The sequence below is a fragment of the Orbicella faveolata genome, unplaced genomic scaffold (genome assembly GCF_042242905.1).
Source record: "Orbicella faveolata isolate gen_17 unplaced genomic scaffold, um_ofav_v1 contig_47, whole genome shotgun sequence".
Taxonomy (NCBI): domain Eukaryota; kingdom Metazoa; phylum Cnidaria; class Anthozoa; order Scleractinia; family Merulinidae; genus Orbicella; species Orbicella faveolata.
This window is the reverse complement of record NW_028301577.1, coordinates 25,516,047-25,523,475: the sequence shown is the minus strand read 5'-3', so window position 1 is coordinate 25,523,475 and position 7,429 is coordinate 25,516,047. Positions and strand designations below refer to the sequence as shown.

The window sequence follows — 7,429 nt, the reverse complement described above, 5'->3', positions numbered from 1 at the left end:
ACCTTAAGCTAAGGGGGCAAGGGGTTTCTTGCCTTGCCGGCTTTTCTTCCTTCTGCGATTTGCTTTTTACACATAAACACCCTTCCCTTGGATCCGTCACTCTTATTATCATGTTTTATACTGAATCCTTAGTTGAGAATGTGGTTTTAATAGATTTGCTTTGTTTCACCGTGACGTTAGGTAAGCGGAAATTATCTAAACGATAAAACGTGTTTATTGCCTCGAGAAGTTTCCCATTATCGCTTGAGAACATTGTCTTACTGGCAATACTCGTTCGGTTAGCTCTTTTATCAAACTTTCTTGTGTTATGACATTGGCTGCGTTTGGCTATCGCTATAAACACAATTCTTCTACAAAAGAAAGGAAGCTGTTGTAAGTTTGTGATCTGTGTTTCTTTATTGTACATTAAGATTAGTTCTTTTTCTCAGCTACTAGCATGACTTCCATCATTGAGAAAACTCATGAAAACTTTGCCTGATTTTAATTGCGGGTAGTATGTGATGAGGGTAAATGAATGCTGCTGATTCTTTAACTGAGCATAGCCGACTGGTAAGGGCGGAAATCACTGCAAAACCAAGCGCCTGGGTTCAAAATCAATTTCTGAATCTTAGTTCCAAGTCATAAGCAATTGTTAAAGTACTGGAAAATTGTGTTTAAAAGAACCTGGAAAGCTAACCAAGTCACGAATCACAATTCTGTAAAATGATAGTATATTTATTACCGATGTTGAATTGTCCAACTTAATATTTGTTTACCACACCGGCTGAATTATCAATTTCAAAGAACAACTGGTGGATGAGTTTTAATTGATGAAAACAAAGCTAAATGATTCCGATCGCTGTGTAGCCTGCTGCACAGACCTTCTTTGGAAAGGAAAGGTTGAGTGACCCGCCCAAAGAGAGACTAATACCGGAGTAACAATATAATTGGCAGTCGTTTTTCCTCGCTTTCTCAAGACGTTGGTAGAATGGTTCAATTTGATAGCTGTATAGTCACTTCTAAACCGTTTCGTGCTTGACTGTTTATTTGGCAAGTTGATCCCGTCAAGCGGATTCAGCGTCAAGCCATTAAAAACGTGCACCCTTAACCTTGGCAATTGTTCAGTTTCAAGCCAAGCGATATTGTACTGATCTATAACAGTGTCTGACTCCACGACATTCCATTACATGCAAGGAATTGACACCTTTATCAAGAATTGTTTTGACTCGATAGCGTTGTCAGTATTTGAAAAGCATATTTTTACTTTTTGTCATCCAAATCTGCATTGTAATTATCATGCTCAGCAAGTACATGGTAGAAATATATTACGATGCGCCTTCAGCTTAATTCTTTGTTTCAAGGTATTTCTTTGACGAATGATAATTCCTATATATTCAAAACTTTTAGCTTTGACGGAACACTGGTCGATACTTTATCTGAAAAACCTCTCTTTAATCTCTAATATATGCAAGATCGTCGCGACTTCGCCATCGACAGAAGTATCCATAAATTGGAAATTAGCCAAAGTAAAGTAGAGCTCAATAAATTTAGTTCGAAACGTTCTGTTCCATCTTAAAACCGTAAACAGATCATAAACAAATCTAATGCGTACAAACTTTGTTTTAGCGCGTCTAATTAAACCATTACCTAGTTAATACACAGTTGTAAAATAATTTTAGAGAAGAAATGTTTAATTGCCTGTCCAATTTTAAATACCTTTCTCCTTCTTGAGGAGGTTTTTATTGTATATTTAAGTATTTTTTCCATCTGTTCCGGTTCAAAATCTCAGTAGCCGAAACTATTGAACAACAGCATTCCCGTATAAAAACGCCTAGTCAGATCAAATGAAGTCACTAACTCACTCTTGTTGCTGTGTATATTTATTATAGTCTAAAGTCCTCATAGCTGCTGAGCTTGGTTGTTCTGTGATGGTTTCCGTTCAAGAGCCACGCCCCCCCAAAATGAAATACTGTCTAAATGCCAATTTAATTCTTGACAACTGCTCTATGATTATTTTAGGCTTGCTCTGAGGTTAAACAGACCGTTCTTTATTACAAGAAGTCATCCGTCCTTCGGCACAGACGTTCCTTGCATCTTCAGTCTTCAAGCACTTGAACATTCCTATTTCGTTGTGAATTTACTAGTGTATTGCTGCTGTCTTTGATATCTGTAGATGCAGGTTTGTGTTTTTGTATTTTAAACTGAAGGTTTAGTGCTAATCTGGACAGAGTTTAAGTTTAACGTATTTTCGTGCGGTTTGAGAATATTTGGACCATCAAACCAGGAGTTTGCCGTCATCTCTTGGGAACATATTTTGTTCTTTTATCTAGGACTTTTGCTGCTGTAAGTTTTATTGATCTTGTTTGAATCCTGATAAGAACCGAGTTCCAAAACCATCTGACGCTTTTAGAAGTTTTCAGAATATATCTTTTAGAGTGAAGCAACATTAAAAGTAACAAGTAGCTCTTCATATGTCATAGCGACTTCTGTATTCGGTGCTCACTGTAAGGGTAACTGTGTACAGGAAGGTAGACCAATTCATAACATGTTTCGTTCGCAATCAGTTCCTCCTACGTATCAAAATCAGTGTAAACAACATCTTTGGGCTGAGAATAAGCTATTACACTGAATTCATTCTTTTTTTCACCAAGTGAACCTGATGGCATGATTTCATCTCTGCAACAACTTTCGGTGATTGGATTCGAGTTGCACGATAGAAAAGTTAAGGAATAATCTGACTATTTCTTGGGTATGGGCGTAAAAACTACTGCAAAACGACGTATGCCGAATGTTAAACATGATTCACTCTTGGTTTGTGTTGATAGGTAACTGATAAAGGCTAGCAAAATGTGATAAAAATTAGAGAGAGGGTTAAACGTTCACAGAGAACGTGCCCAACTGATCTAATGAGGAAAAACTGGTTTAACACGAGAAACGTTTTAAAACTGTCACTTTACACAAAGTTGCGACATCTTAGCAGCAGTTGAACTAAAGAAACACTGTCTCATGAAGTTAAAACATTAGCTTGCCGAGATAAAGTTTCTTTCCAGCTTGCGCTTGAAGAAGGACATGTGTTTTCAAACTTGTACGTAAACTCGCGCGAAAAAGAGATATCAGTTTTGAAGCGTCAACTCGATCATTTCTACATCCGATAAATTTGAAACTGTCTTCCAAGTTCTTATTCAGATTTTCTGTTGAGACCTTTCTCCAGTCACCTTATTTTCTTCATCACAGTTTGGTTTAAATAGCTTTGGTTTGTTTTACCGTGACACAGTGGCTAAGCGATATGTATGAACGATATGAACCTTTTTCACGGTTGCCTCGAGGAGTTTATCGCTTGGAAACAGCTAACACATATATTGGCAACACTCGGTCGGGTTAGCTTTTTTATCAAGCATTCTTGTGTTATCACAATGCCTGTGTTTGGCTATCGCTATAAACACAACTCTTCTACGAAATTATCCGAAACCAAGGAAGCTGTTGCACGTTTTATTGATCACTTTTGAATCCTGATAAGAACCGAGTTTCAAAACCATCTCTAGGTTGTAGAAGTTTTTACAATATATTCTTTAGAGACAGGGACAATGAACAGTAATCAATATGTGATGTAGGGGCATTTTTATTACGCATTCAGAGGCCGGGGCTTTTTACAGACATGCAGATAAAACTCGCAGATAGTTTTCTTGGTTACTGTTTTAGTAATCAGTTTCTTGTCCATCACCAATCATCAATAGTTAATTATGTTTTGTTACTCATCGAATTGAACACAGTGCAGCCAACAACTTTGACCAGAGAAGAAACTATTGTATAAAGATCAATTCTTTTTCTCAGCTTACTAGCATGACTTCCATCACTGAGAAAACTCATGAAAACTTCGCGTGATTTTAACTGCGAGTAGCACGTGGTAAGCGTAACTGAATTCTGCTGATTCTTCAAATGAGCAGAAGCGACTGGTAAGGGCGGACACCACTGCAAAACCAAGCGCCTGGGTTCAAAATCAATTTGGATTTTGGTTCTAAGTCATAAGCAATCAATAAGGTACTGGGAAATTGTGTTTAAAAGTATCTGGAAAGCTAAACATATCACGAATCACAATTCCGTGAAATGAAATTATACTGATTTCTTACTGATGCTGAGTTGTCCAACTTAATATTTTGTTTACCACACCGGCTGAATTACCCATTTCATAGAACAACTGGTAGATGAGTTATAATTAATGGAAACAAAGCTAAATGATTCCGATCGCTGTGTAAGCTGCTGCACAGACCCTCTTTGGAAAGGAAAGATTGAGCAACCCGCCCAAAGAGAGGCTAATCAGCGGGAGTAACAAAATATTTGAAAAAATATACTACGATGCGCCTTCTGCTTAATTCTTTGTTTCAAGGTATTTCTATGTTCAATTCCCTCTGGTCTTCGAATGTGGGTCAGACGAAAGGTAATTTCTATGTATTTAAACCTTTTGGCTCTGACGGAACACTGGTTGATGCTTTATGTGAAAATTCTTTCTTTACGATGGTCGCGACTTCGCCTTTGACAGAACTACCCATAAAGACGCTCAACAGAGTTCTTAGAAATTAGCCAAAGTGAAGCTGAGCTCAATAAATTTTGTGAAAAAATTACTGCTCCATCTTGAACCATAACAGATAATAAACGAATCTTATGCCTACAAACTTTGTTTGGTATGTCTAGTTAAACCGTCAGTTACGTACACACTGAGTTGCCAAATAATTTTAGAGAAGGAATGTGTAATTACCCGCGCATTCATCTTTGTATTTCTTGAGGGTTTTATTATTGTATATTTGGGTATTTTTTCCATGTGTCCTAGTTCAAAATCTTAGTAGCCAAAACTATTGTTAAACTACATCTCCCTATCAAAAAAGCTTTGTTAGATGACATGAAGTCACTAACGCGCTCTTGTTACCATGTATAATAATTATGGTCTAAAGTCCTCAGGGCTGTGATTTAATTTTAAAATAGCTTTACTTTGTTTTTCTGTGATGTTTGCTGAGAAAGAGCCACGCCCCCAAAAATGAAATACTGTCTAAATGTCAATTTAATTCTTGATGTCTTCTTTCTGATTATTTTAGGCTTCTTCTGAGGTTAAACAGACCGTTCTTTATTAGAAGAAGTCATCCGCCCTTCAATACAGACGTTCTTTGCATCTTCAGTCTTCAAGCACTTGAATATTCCTTTCTCGTTGTGAATTCACCAGTGTATCGCTACTGTCTTTGATATCTGTGGATGCAGGTTTGTGTTTTTGTATTTTAAGCTAAACGTTTAGTGCTAATCTGGATAGAGTTTAAGTATAGCATATGAGTACTGTTTTGGGATATTTTCTTATATTGAATTAAGACGTTTTCCGTTTTCGCTTCATTCGCTTGCGAACATAGTTTGTTCTTTTATCTAAGACTCTTGCTGTCGTAAGCTTTATTGATCTTGTTTGAATCCTGATAAGAACCGAGTTCCAAAAGCATCTGACGCTTTTAGAAGTTTTCAGAATGTATTTTTTTCAGAGTGCAGCAACATTAAAACGGTAACAAGTAGCTCTTGATATGTCATAGCGACTTCTGTATTCCGCGTTCATTATCCGGGCAACTGTGTACATGAAGGCAAACTAATTCACAAACAGTTTGTCATTTGTCCATAATCAGTTCCTTCTTTACCACTAATCTTGTTACTTCGCGTCAAAATCAGTGTAACCAACATGTTTGGCCAGAGAACAAGCTATTACATAAAATTCCTTCTTTTCAGTTCCCAACTAGTCGGAACTTGATGACATAATTTCATCATCTCAACGATTCAAGTCGAACGATAGCACTCCGCTAATTTCGGTTTGGGCGGAAACTACTGCGAAACTACAGTACGTCGATTGGTCTTGGCTTCACAGTATTCATGAGCAATTGATAAAGACTGGAAAGTGTGATTAAAAATTCGCCAGAAAGTTTAGTTTTGAGCAAATATAATTTAGTTTCACGTAATTAACACTTGGACTTAAGGCTCGGAAAGACATCAACTGAAGAAAGCTGTTCATGTAGACGCAAAATTCTTGAGCATAGTTAAAGTCAATAATTTGTTTTAATAGGATACTGCTCCCTTTTTAAACCAAAACATATGACAGAGTGTCCCTGGCTTATTTTAACTGTCGCTTACAAAGTTGCGAAATCATGGCAATTCAACTGGAAAAATACTATCCGATGAAGTCAGTGATGTTGAAACATTGGATTATCAGCATTTATTTATTAATTTTCTTTCTAGCTAACGCTTGAAGAAGGATGTGTGTTTTTGAACTTGTAAACTCGTACTAGCTGCTAAAAAGAGGCAAGTGACATGTCAGAATCACCGCTCGAAAAGTGAATTAGATCATTTTCATGCCTACCTTTTTAAGCTATCACTAAGATTCTTTTGAAACCTTTCTCCAAAGACGTCATTTTCCCCATCAGAGTTTGATGCAACTCTTAATTATTTTACAGAAGGAATGTGTTATTGCTGGCCTACTTATTTTCGTATTTCTGGAGGGGTGTAGTTAAACTTTTTGTTTTTTTTAAGTATTCCGCCGCCAAATCTCAGTAATCAAAACTATCGAAAAACAAATCATCCGAGTAGCAAAGAAGATTCGTCAGATTGCAAAAAAATACTTACGATGTGGCAATTAAATTCTTGACAACTTGTGCCTGTTTGATTGCGGCTTTCTTTGAGAACGTTCGAGAAACTTCTTATTGCCAAGGAGACAGGAAATATCAGACATTATTTAACTAACCTCATCCGCCCATATAGACCCTTCGTCTCAAGCTGTCCCTTCATCTTTTACTCTTCCTTCCTCTCTTATGAATTTCCCAGTACATTGCTGCACTTTTCCTTTCTTTGAAATCTCTTAATGTAGGCTACTTCTTTTTTTTTAAGAAAGAGCTAATCTGGGGAGTTTAAGTGTAGCGTTTTAGTGCTTCAAAAGCGTTGCTGTTTGAGAATATATGGATTATTAAACGTCTTTCTTGTTTTAAGTAGTGCCGGGTAGAATGGCTCAGATTAATAGCTGTATCAGTTCTAAACCGTTTCGTGCCTGGCTGTTTATTTAGCATGTTGATCCTGCCAAGCCCATTCTACGACAATCGATTAAAACCGTTCGCCTTTAACCTTTGCTATTGTTCACTATCAGTTTAAAACAACGCGAAGGTATCTATAACAGCGTCTCACTCCTTGGCATTCCATTACATGCAAGGAATTAACACCTTTATCTAGAATTGATTTGCGTCAATAACGTTGTTAGTATTTGAAAAGCATATTTTGACTTTTTGCCGTTGAAAACCAACATTGTCATCATCGTCATCATCATCATCAAACTACACAGTGAAACACTAATAGTGAGACACCTATGTTGTGGAAATATATTAAGATGCGCCTTCAGCTTAATTCTTTGTTTCAAGGTATTTCTTTGTTTGATTTTCTCTGATCT

At 36.9% G+C, this 7,429-nt stretch overlaps 1 protein-coding gene across 10 annotated transcripts in view; it reads left to right on the top strand.

Annotated features, from left to right (window-relative positions):
* Positions 1 to 7,429, top strand: part of LOC149097752 (uncharacterized) — a 119,437-nt gene that overhangs the window by 102,882 nt on the left and 9,126 nt on the right. The window contains exon 1 of one of the 10 annotated variants that reach the window (XM_089278894.1): positions 5,141 to 5,226. The exons of 8 other annotated variants lie outside the window; for them this stretch is intronic. The gene's annotated coding sequence lies outside the window, so the exon portion shown is untranslated. Of the gene's footprint in view, positions 1 to 5,140; positions 5,227 to 7,116; positions 7,401 to 7,429 lie in introns of those variants that run through there. One more of the 10 variants, XM_089278900.1, reaches the window with a different exon arrangement.